The sequence below is a fragment of the Pleurodeles waltl genome, chromosome 3_1, assembly GCF_031143425.1.
Source record: "Pleurodeles waltl isolate 20211129_DDA chromosome 3_1, aPleWal1.hap1.20221129, whole genome shotgun sequence".
NCBI lineage: Eukaryota > Metazoa > Chordata > Amphibia > Caudata > Salamandridae > Pleurodeles > Pleurodeles waltl.
In genome coordinates, this window is record NC_090440.1 from 17,647,270 (window position 1) to 17,660,189 (window position 12,920).

A 12,920-nucleotide genomic window follows, 5' to 3' on the forward strand; every position below is an offset into this window, starting at 1 on the left:
GGGTGATAACTCCAACCCAGCCAACAGGGCTTGACTCACTTCAAAGGGTGATAACTCCACACCCCAGCCACCAGGGCTTGACTCACTTCAAACTCCACACCCCAGCCACCAGGGCTTGACTCACTTCAAAGGGTGATAACTCCACACCCCAGCCACCAGGGCTTGACTCACTTAAAAGGGTGAAAACGCCACCCCACAGCCACCAGGGCTTGGCTCACTTCAAAGGGTGACAAATCCACCCCCCAGCCACCAGGGCTTGACTCACTTCAAACGGTGATAACTTCACACCCCAGCCCCCAGGGCTTGACTCACTTCAAAGGGTGACAATTCCACACACCAGCCAGCCCCCAGGGCTTGACTCACTTCAAACTCCACACACCAGCCACCAGGGCTTGACTCACTTCAAAGGGTGATATCTCAACAACCAGCCCCTAGGGTTTGACTCACTTCAAAGGCTGACACCTCCACACCCAGCCACCAGGGCTTGACTCACTTCAAAGGGTGATAACTACACACCCAGCCACCAGGGCTGGACTCACTTCAAAGGGTGACAAATCCACACACCAGCCCCCAGGGCTTGACTCACTTCAAACTCCACACACCAGCCATCAGGGCTTGACTCACTTCAAAGGGTGATAACTTCACACCCAGCCACCAGGGCTTGACTCACTTCAAAGGGTGATAACTCCACACCCCAGCAACAAGGGCTTGACTCACTTCAAACTCCACACACCAGCCACCAGGGCTTGACTCACTTCAAAGGGTGACAATTCCACACACCAGCACCGAGGGCTTGACTCACTTCAAAGGGTGACAAATCCACCCCCCAGCCACCAGGGCTTGACTCACTTCAAAGGGTGACAACTCCACCCCGCAGCCATCAGGGCTTGACTCACTTCAAACTCCACACACCAGCCAACAGGGCTCGACTCACTTCAAAGGGTGATAACTTCACTCCCAGCCACCAGAGCTTGACTCACTTCAAAGGGAGATAACTCCACCCCCCAGCCACCAGGGCTTGACTCACTTCAAACTCCACACCAGCCACCAGGGCTTGACTCACTTCAAAGGGTGATAACTCCACACCCCAACCACCAGGGCTTGACTCAGTTCAAAGGGTGATATCTCCACACCCAGCCCCCAGGCCTTGACTCACTTCTAAGGCTGATACCTCCACTCCCAGCCACCAGGGCTTGACTCACTTCAAAGGCTGACAACTCCACACCCAGCCACCAGGGCTTGACTCACTTCAAAGGGTGATAACTCCACACCCCTGTCACCAGGGCTTGACTCACTTCAAAGGGTGACAAATCCACCCCCCAACCACCAGGGCTTGACTCACTTCAAACTCCAAACACCAGCCACCAGGGCTTGACTCACTTCAAAGGGTGATAACTTCACACCCCAGCCACCAGGGCTTGACTCACTTCAAAGGGTGACAATTCCATACACCAGCCCCAGGGCTTGATTCACTTCAAAGGGTGATAACTCCTGCCACCAGGGCTTGACTCACTTCAAAGAGTGATAACTCCAGCCCCCAGCCACCAGGGCTTGGCTCACTTCAAAGGGTGACAACTCCACACCCCAGCCACCAGGGCTTGACTCACTTAAAACTCCACACCCCAGCCACCAGGGCTTGACTCACTTCAAAGGGTGATAACTCCACACCCCAGCCACCAGGGCTTGACTCACTTCAAAGGGTGACAACTCCAACCCCCAGCCACCAGGGCTTGGCTCACTTGAAAGGGTGACAAATCCACCCCCCAGCCACCAGGGCTTGACTCACTTCAAACTCCACACACCAGCCATCAGGGCTTGACTCACTTCAAAGGGTGATAACTTCACACCCAGCCACCAGGGCTTGACTCACTTCAAAGGGTTTTAACTCCACACCCCAGGAACAAGGGCTTGACTCACGTCAAACTCCACACAACAGCCAACAGGGCTTGACTCACTTCAAACTCCACACACCAGTCACCAGGGCTTGACTCACTTCAAAGGGTGACAATTCCACACACCAGCCCCCAGTGCTTGACTCACTTCAAAGGGTGACAACTCCACCCCCCAGCCACCAGGGCTTGACTCACTTCAAACTCCACACACCCAGCCACCAGGGCTTGACTCACTTCAAAGGGTGATAACTCCACCCTCCAGCCATCAGGGCTTGACTCACTTCAAACTCCACACCAGCCACCAGGGCTTGACTCACTTCAAAGGTTGATAACTCCACACCCCAACCACCAGGGCTTGTCTCACTTCAAAGGGTGATGTCTCCACACTCAGTCCCCGGGCCTTGACTCACCTCTAAGGCTGATACCTCCACACCCAGCCACCAGGGCTTGACTCACTTCAAAGGCTGACAACTCCACACCCAGCCAGCAGGGCTTGACTCACTTCAAAGGGTGATAACTCCACCCCCCCAGCCACCAGGGCTTGATTCACTTCAAAGAGTGATAACTTCAACCCAGCCACCAGGGCTTGACTCACTTCAAAGACTGGTACCTCCACACCCAGCCACCAGGGCTTGACCCACTTCAAAGGGTGACAATTCCACACCCCAGCCACCAGGGCTTGACTCACTTCAAAGGGTGATAACTCCAACCCAGCCAACAGGGATTGACTCACTTCAAAGGGTGATAACTCCACACCCCAGCCACCAGGGCTTGACTCACTTCAAACTCCACACCCCAGCCACCAGGGCTTGACTCATTTCAAAGGGTGATAACTCCACACCCCAGCCACCAGGGCTTGACTCACTTCAAAGGGTGAAAACTCCACCCCCCAGTCACCAGGGCTTGGCTCACTTCAAAGGGTGACAAATCCACCCCCCAGCCACCAGGGCCTGACTCTCTTCAAAGGGTGATAACTTCACACCCCAGCCACCAGGGCTTGACTCACTTCAAAGGGTGACAATTCCACACACCAGCCAGCCCCCAGGGCTTGACTCACTTCAAACTCTACACACCAGCCACCAGGGCTTGACTCACTTCAACGGGTGATATCTCCACAACCAGCCCCTAGGGCTTGACTCACTTCAAAGGCTGACACCTCCACACCCAGCCACCAGGGCTTGACTCACTTCAAAGTGTGATAACTACACACCCAGCCACCGGGGCTTGATTCACTTCAAAGGGTGATAACTCCTCACCCCAGCCACCAGGGCTTGACTCACTTCAAACTCCACACACAAGCCATCAGGGCTTGACTCACTTCAAAGGGTGATAACTTCACACACCAGCCCCCAGGGCTTGACTCACTTCAAAGGGTGATAACTCCACACCCAGCCACCAGGGCTTGATTCACTTCAAAGGGTGATAACTCCACCCCCCAGCCACCAGGGCTTGACTCACTTCAAAGAGTGATAACTCCAACCCAGCCAACATGGCTTGACTCACTTCAAAGGGTGATAACTCCACCCCCCAGCCACCAGGGCTTGGCTCACTTCAAAGGGTGATAACTCCACCCTCCAGCCACCAGGGCTTGACTCACTTAAAACTCCACACCCCAGCCACCAGGACTTGACGCACTTCAAAGGGTGACAACTCCACACCCCAGCCACCAGGGCTTGACTCACTTCAAAGGGTGACAACTCCACCCCCAAGCCACCAGGCCTTGGCTCACTTCAAAGGGTGACAAATCCACCCCCCAGCCACCAGGGCTTGACTCACTTCAAAGGGTGACAACTTCACTCCCCAGCCACCTGGGCTTGACTCACTTCAAAGGGTGACAATTCCACACACCAGCCCCCAGGGCTTGACTCACTTCAAACTACACACACCAGCCACCAGGGCTTGACTCACTTCAAAGGGTGATATCTCCACACCCAGTCCCTAGGGCTTGACTCACTTCAAAGGCTGATACCTCCACACCCAGCTACCAGGGCTTGACTGACTTCAAAAGGTGATAACTCCACACCCAGCCACCAGGGCTTGACTCACTTCAAAGGGTGATAACTCCACCCCCCAGCCACCAGAGCATGACTCACTTCAAAGGGTGATAACTCGAACCCAGCCACCAGGGCTTGACTCACTTCAAAGGGTGATAACTCCACACCCCAGCCACCAGGGCTTGACTCACTTCAAAATCCACACACCAGCCATCAGGGCTTGACTCACTTCAAAGGGTGATAACTTCACACCCAGCCACCAGGCCTTGACTCACTTCAAAGGGTGATAACTCCACACCCCAGCAACAAGGGCTTGACTCACTTCAAACTCCACACAACAGCCACCAGGGCTTGACTCACTTCAAACTCCACACACCAGTCACCAGGGCTTGACTCACTTCAAAGGGTGACAATTCCACACACCAGCCCCCAGTGCTTGACTCACTTCAAAGGGTGACAACTCCACCCCCCAGCCACTAGGGCTTGACACACTTCAAACTCCACACACCAGCCACCAGGGCTTGACTCACTTCAAAGGGTGATAACTCCACACCCCAGCCACCAGGGCTTGACTCACTTCAGACTCCACACACCAGCCATCAGGGCTTGACTCACTTCAAAGGGTGATAACTCCAACCCAGCCACCAGGGCTTGACTCACTTCAAAGGGTGATAACTCCACACCCCAGCCACCAGGGCTTGACTCACTTCAAACTCCACACACCAGCCATCAGGGCTTGACTCACTTCAAACTCCACACACCAGCCACCAGGGCTCGACTCACTTCAAAGGGTGGTAACTTCACCCCCAGCCACCAGGGCTTTACTCACTTCAAAGGGTGATAACTCTACCACCAAGCCACCAGGGCTTGACTCACTTCAAACTCCACACCAGCCACCAGGGCTTGATTCACTTCAAAGGTTGATAACTCCACACCCCAACCACCAGGGCTTGACTCACTTCAAAGGGTGCTTTCTCCACACTCAGCCCCCAGGCCTTGACTCACTTCTAAGGCTTATACCTCCACACCCAGCCCCCAGGGCTTGACTCACTTCAAAGACTGGTACCTCCACACCCAGCCACCAGGGCTTGACCCACTTCAAAGGGTGACAACTCCACAACCCAGCCACCAGGGCTTGACTCTCTTCAAAGGGTGATAACTCCAACCCAGCCAACAGGGCTTGACTCACTTCAAAGGGTGATAACTCCACACCCCAGCCACCAGGGCTTGACTCACTTCAAACTCCCCACCCCAGCCACCAGGGCTTGACTCACTTCAAAGGGTGATAACTCCACACCCCAGCCACCAGGGCTTGACTCACTTCAAAGGGTGAAAACACCACCCCACAGCCACCAGGGCTTGGCTCACTTCAAAGGGTGACAAATCCACCCCCCAGCCACCAGGGCTTGACTCACTTCAAACGGTGATAACTTCACACCCCAGCCCCCAGGGCTTGACTCACTTCAACGGATGACAATTCCACACACCAGCCAGCCCCCAGGGCTTGACTCACTTCAAACTCCACACACCAGCCACCAGGGCTTGACTCACTTCAAAGGGTGATATCTCAACAACCAGCCCCTAGGGTTTGACTCACTTCAAAGGCTGACACCTCCACACCCAGCCACCAGGGCTTGACTCACTTCAAAGGGTGATAACTACACACCCAGCCACCAGGGCTTGACTCACTTCAAAGGGTGACAAATCCACACACCAGCCCCCAGGGCTTGACTCACTTCAAACTCCACACACCAGCCATCAGGGCTTGACTCACTTCAAAGGGTGATAACTTCACACCCAGCCACCAGGGCTTGACTCACTTCAAAGGGTGATAACTCCACACCCCAGCAACAAGGGCTGGACTCACTTCAAACTCCACACACCAGCCACCAGGGCTTGACTCACTTCAAAGGGTGACAATTCCACACACCAGCACCGAGGGCTTGACTCACTTCAAAGGGTGACAAATCCACCCCCCAGCCACCAGGGCTTGACTCACTTCAAAGGGTGACAACTCCACCCGCAGCCATCAGGGCTTGACTCACTTCAAACTCCACACACCAGCCAACAGGGCTCGACTCACTTCAAAGGGTGATAACTTCACACCCAGCCACCAGAGCTTGACTCACTTCAAAGGGTGATAACTCCACCCCCCAGCCACCAGGGCTTGACTCACTTCAAACTCCACACCAGCCCCCAGGCCTTGACTCACTTCTAAGGCTGATACCTCCACACCCAGCCCCCAGGGCTTGACTCACTTCAAAGACTGGTACCTCCACACCCAGCCACCAGGGCTTAACCCACTTCAAAGGGTGACAACTCCACACCCCAGCCACCAGGGTTTGACTCTCTTCAAAGGGTGATAACTCCAACCCAGCCAACAGGGCTTGACTCACTTCAAAGGGTGATAACTCCACACCCCAGCCACCAGGGCTTGACTCACTTCAAACTCCACACCCCAGCCACCAGGGCTTGAGTCACTTCAAAGGGTGATAACTCCACACCCCAGCCACCAGGGCTTGACTCACTTCAAAGGGTGAAAACACCACCCCACAGCCACCAGGGCTCGGCTCACTTCAAAGGGTGACAAATCCACCCCCCAGCCACCAGGGCTTGACTCACTTCAAACGGTGATAACTTCACACCCCAGCCCCCAGGGCTTGACTCACTTCAAAGGGTGACAATTTCACACACCAGCGAGCCCCCAGGGCTTGACTCACTTCAAACTCCACACACCAGCCACCAGGGCTTGACTCACTTCAAAGGGTGATATCTCAACAACCAGCCCCTAGGGTTTGACTCACTTCAAAGGCTGACACCTCCACACCCAGCCACCAGGGCTTGACTCACTTCAAAGGGTGATAACTACACACCCAGCCACCAGAGCTTGACTCACTTCAAAGGGTGATAATTCCACCCCCCAGCCACCAGGGCTTGACTCACTTCAAACTCCACACACCAGCCATCAGGGCTTGACTCACTTCAAAGGGTGATAACTTCACACCCAGCCACCAGGGCTTGACTCACTTCAAAGGGTGACAACTCCACCCCCCAGCCACCAGGGCTTGGCTCACTTCAAAGGGTGACAAATCCACCCCCCAGCCACCAGGGCTTGACTCACTTCAAAGGGTGACAACTTCATACCCCAGCCACCAGGGCTTGACTCACTTCAAAGGGTCACAATTTCACACTCCAGCCCCCAGGGCTTGACTCACTTCAAACTACACACACCAGCCACCAGGGCTTGACTCACTTCAAAGGGTGACAACTCCACCCCCCAGCCACCAGGGCTTGACTCACTTCAAACTCCACACACCAGCCACCAGGGCTTGACTCACTTGAAAGGGTGATAACTCCACACCCCAGCCACCAGGGCTTGACTCACTTCAAACTCCACACACCAGCCATCAGGGCTTGATTCACTTCAAACTCCACACACCAGCCACCAGGGCTCGACTCACTTCAAAGGGTGATAACTTCACACCCAGCCAACAGGGCTTTACTCACTTCAAAGGGTGATAACTCCACCCCCCAGCCACCAGGGCTTGACTCACTTCAAACTCCACACCAGCCACCAGGGCTTGATTCACTTCAAAGGTTGATAACTCCACACCCCAACCACCAGGGCTTGACTCACTTCAAAGGGTGCTTTCTCCACACTCAGCCCCCAGGCCTTGACTCACTTCTAAGGCTGATACCTCCACACCCAGCCCCCAGGGCTTGACTCACTTCAAAGACTGGTACCTCCACACCCAGCCACCAGGGCTTGACCCACTTCAAAGGGTGACAACTCCACACCCCAGCCACCAGGGCTTGACTCTCTTCAAAGGGTGATAACTCCAACCCAGCCAACAGGGCTTGACTCACTTCAAAGGGTGATAACTCCACACCCCAGCCACCAGGGCTTGACTCACTTCAAACTCCACACCCCAGCCACCAGGGCTTGACTCACTTCAAAGGGTGATAACTCCACACCCCAGCCACCAGGGCTTGACTCACTTAAAAGGGTGAAAACACCACCCCACAGCCACCAGGGCTTGGCTCACTTCAAAGGGTGATAACTTCACACCCCAGCCCCCAGGGCTTGACTCACTTCAAAGGGTGACAATTCCACACACCAGCCAGCCCCCAGGGCTTGACTCACTTCAAACTCCACACACCAGCCACCAGGGCTTGACTCACTTCAAAGGGTGATATCTCAACAACCAGCCCCTAGGGTTTGACTCACTTCAAAGGCTGACACCTCCACACCCAGCCACCAGGGCTTGACTCACTTAAAAGGGTGAAAACACCACCCCACAGCCACCATGGCTTGGCTCACTTCAAAGGGTGACAAATCCACCCCCCAGGCACCAGGGCTTGACTCACTTCAAACGGTGATAACTTCACACCCCAGCCCCCAGGGCTTGACTCACATCAAAGGGTGACAATTCCACACACCAGCCAGCCCCCAGGGCTTGACTCACTTCAAACTCCACACACCAGCCATCAGGGCTTGACTCACTTCAAAGGGTGATAACTTCACACCCAGCCACCAGGGCTTGACTCACTTGAAAGGGTGATAACTCCACACCCCAGCAACAAGGGCTTGACTCACTTCAAACTTCAAACTCCACACACCAGCCACCAGGGCTTGACTCACTTCAAACTCCACACAGCAGCCACCAGGGCTTGACTCACTTCAAAGGGTGACAATTCCACACACCAGCACCCAGGGCTTGACTCACTTCAAAGGGTGACAAATCCACCCCCCAGCCACCAGGGCTTGACTCACTTCAAAGGGTGACAACTCCACCCCGCAGCCATCAGGGCTTGACTCACTTTAAACTCCACACACCAGCCAACAGGGCTCGACTCACTTCAAAGGGTGATAACTTCACACCCAGCCACCAGAGCTTGACTCACTTCAAAGGGTGATAACTCCACCCCCCAGCCACCAGGGCTTAACTCACTTCAAACTCCACACCAGCCACCAGGGCTTGACTCACTTCAAAGGGTGATAACTCCACACCCCAACCACCAGGACTTGACTCAGTTCAAAGGGTGATATCTCCACACCCAGCCCCCAGGCCTTGACTCACTTCTAAGGCTGATACCTCCACACCCAGCCACCAGGGCTTGACTCACTTCAAAGGCTGACAACTCCACACCCAGCCACCAGGGCTTGACTCACTTCAAAGGGTGATAACTCCACACCCCAGTCACCAGGGCTTGACTCACTTTAAAGGGTGACAAATCCACCCCCCAGCCACCAGGGCTTGACTCACTTCAAACTCCAAACACCAGCCACCAGGGCTTGACTCACTTCAAAGGGTAATAACTTCACACCCCAGCCACCAGGGCTTGACTCACTTCAAAGGGTGACAATTCCACACACCAGCCCCAGGGCTTGATTCACTTCAAAGGGTGATAACCCTTGCCACCAGGGCTTGACTCACTTCAAAGAGTGATAACTCCAGCCCCCAGCCACCAGGGCTTGGCTCACTTCAAAGGGTGACAACTCCACACCCCAGCCACCAGGGCTTGACTCACTTAAAACTCCACACTCCAGCCACTAGGGCTTGACTCACTTCAAAGGGTGATAACTCCACACCCCAGCCACCAGGGCTTGACTCACTTCAAAGGGTGACAACTCCAACCCCCAGCCACCAGGGCTTGGCTCACTTCAAAGGGTGACAAATCCACCCCCCAGCCACCAGGGCTTGACTCACTTCAAACTCCACACACCAGCCATCAGGGCTTGACTCACTTCAAAGGGTGATAACTTCACACCCAGCCACCAGGGCTTGACTCACTTCAAAGGGTGATAACTCCACACCCCAGCAACAAGGGATTGACTCACGTCAAACTCCACACAACAGCCACCAGGGCTTGACTCTCTTCAAAGGGTGATAACTCCAACCCAGCAACCAGGGCTTGGCTCACTTCAAAGGGTGACAACTCCACACCCCAGCCACCAGGGCTTGACTCACTTAAAACTCCACACCCCAGCCACCAGGGCTTGACTCACTTCAAAGGGTGATAACTCCACACCCCAGCCACCAGGGCTTGACTCACTTCAAAGGGTGACAACTCCAACCCCCAGCCACCAGGGCTTGGCTCACTTCAAAGGGTGACAAATCCACCCCCCAGCCACCAGGGCTTGACTCACTTCAAACTCCACACACCAGCCATCAGGGCTTGACTCACTTCAAAGGGTGATAACTTCACACCCAGCCACCAGGGCTTGACTCACTTCAAAGGGTGATAACTCCACACCCCAGCAAAAAGGGCTTGACTCACGTCAAACTCCACACAACAGCCACCAGGGCCTGACTCACTTCAAACTCCACACAACAGTCACCAGGGCTTGACTCACTTCAAAGGGTGACAATTCCACACACCAGCCCCCAGTGCTTGACTCACTTCAAAGGGTGACAACTCCACCCCCCAGCCACCAGGGCTTGACTCACTTCAAACTCCACACACCAGCCACCAGGGCTTGACTCACTTCAAAGGGTGATAACTCCACACCCCAGCCACCAGGGCTTGACTCACTTCAAACTCCACACACCAGCCATCAGGGCTTGACTCACTTCAAAGGGTGATAACTCCAACCCAGCCACCAGGGCTTGACTCACTTCAAAGGGTGATAACTCCACACCCCAGCCACCAGGGCTTGACTCACTTCAAACTCCACACACCAGCCACCAGGGCTTGACTCACTTCAAACTCCACACACCAGCCACCAGGGCTCGACTCACTTCAAAGGGTGATAACTTCACACCCAGCCACCAGGGCTTGACTCACTTCAAAGGGTGATAACTCCACCCTCCAGCCACCAGGGCTTGACTCACTTCAAACTCCACACCAGCCACCAGGGCTTGACTCACTTCAAAGGTTGATAACTCCACACACCAACCACCAGGGCTTGTCTCACTTCAAAGGGTGATGTCTCCACACTCAGTCCCCGGGCCTTGACTCACCTCTAAGGCTGATACCTCCACACCCAGCCACCAGGGCTTGACTCACTTCAAAGGCTGACAACTCCACACCCAGCCAGCAGGGCTTGACTCACTTCAAAGGGTGATAACTCCACCCCCCCAGCCACCAGGGCTTGATTCACTTCAAAGAGTGATAACTTCAACCCAGCCACCAGGGCTTGACTCACTTCAAAGACTGGTACCTCCACACCCAGCCACCAGGGCTTGACCCACTTCAAAGGGTGACAATTCCACACCCCAGCCACCAGGGCTTGACTCACTTCAAAGGGTGATAACTCCAACCCAGCCAACAGGGATTGACTCACTTCAAAGGGTGAAAACTCCACACCCCAGCCACCAGGGCTTAACTCACTTCAAACTCCACACCCCAGCCACCAGGGCTTGACTCACTTCAAAGGGTGATAACTCCACACCCCAGCCACCAGGGCTTGACTCACTTCAAAGGGTGAAAATTCCACCCCCCAGTCACCAGGGCTTGGCTCACTTCAAAGGGTGACAAATCCACCCCCCAGCCACCAGGGCCTGACTCTCTTCAAAGGGTGATAACTTCACACCCCAGCCACCAGGGCTTGACTCACTTCAACGGGTGACAATTCCACACACCAGCCAGCCCCCAGGGCTTGACTCACTTCAAACTCTACACACCAGCCACCAGGGCTTGACTCACTTCAACGGGTGATATCTCCACAACCAGCCCCTAGGGCTTGACTCACTTCAAAGGCTGACACCTCCACACCCAGCCACCAGGGCTTGACTCACTTCAAACTCCACACCCCAGCCACCAGGGCTTGACTCACTTCAAAGGGTGATAACTCCACACCCCAGCCACCAGGGCTTGACTCACTTCAAACTCCACACACCAGCCATCAGGGCTTGACTCACTTCAAAGGGTGATAACTCCAACCCAGCCACCAGGGCTTGACTCACTTCAAAGGGTGATAACTCCACACCCCAGCCACCAGGGCTTGACTCACTTCAAACTCCACACACCAGCCACCAGGGCTTGACTCACTTCAAACTCCACACACCAGCCACCAGGGCTCGACTCACTTCAAAGGGTGATAACTTCACACCCAGCCACCAGGGCTTGACTCACTTCAAAGGGTGATAACTCCACCCTCCAGCCACCAGGGCTTGACTCACTTCAAACTCCACACCAGCCACCAGGGCTTGACTCACTTCAAAGGTTGATAACTCCACACACCAACCACCAGGGCTTGTCTCACTTCAAAGGGTGATGTCTCCACACTCAGTCCCCTGGCCTTGACTTACCTCTAAGGCTGATACCTCCACACCCAGCCACCAGGGCTTGACTCACTTCAAAGGCTGACAACTCCACACCCAGCCAGCAGGGCTTGACTCACTTCAAAGGGTGATAACTCCACCCCCCCAGCCACCAGGGCTTGATTCACTTCAAAGAGTGATAACTTCAACCCAGCCACCAGGGCTTGACTCACTTCAAAGACTGGTACCTCCACACCCAGCCACCAGGGCTTGACCCACTTCAAAGGGTGACAATTCCACACCCCAGCCACCAGGGCTTGACTCACTTCAAAGGGTGATAACTCCAACCCAGCCAACAGGGATTGACTCACTTCAAAGGGTGAAAACTCCACACCCCAGCCACCAGGGCTTAACTCACTTCAAACTCCACACCCCAGCCACCAGGGCTTGACTCACTTCAAAGGGTGATAACTCCACACCCCAGCCACCAGGGCTTGACTCACTTCAAAGGGTGAAAACTCCACCCCCCAGTCACCAGGGCTTGGCTCACTTCAAAGGGTGACAAATCCACCCCCCAGCCACCAGGGCCTGACTCTCTTCAAAGGGTGATAACTTCACACCCCAGCCACCAGGGCTTGACTCACTTCAACGGGTGACAATTCCACACACCACCCAGCCCCCAGGGCTTGACTCACTTCAAACTCTACACACCAGCCACCAGGGCTTGACTCACTTCAACGGGTGATATCTCCACAACCAGCCCCTAGGGCTTGACTCACTTCAAAGGCTGACACCTCCACACCCAGCCACCAGTGCTTGACTCACTT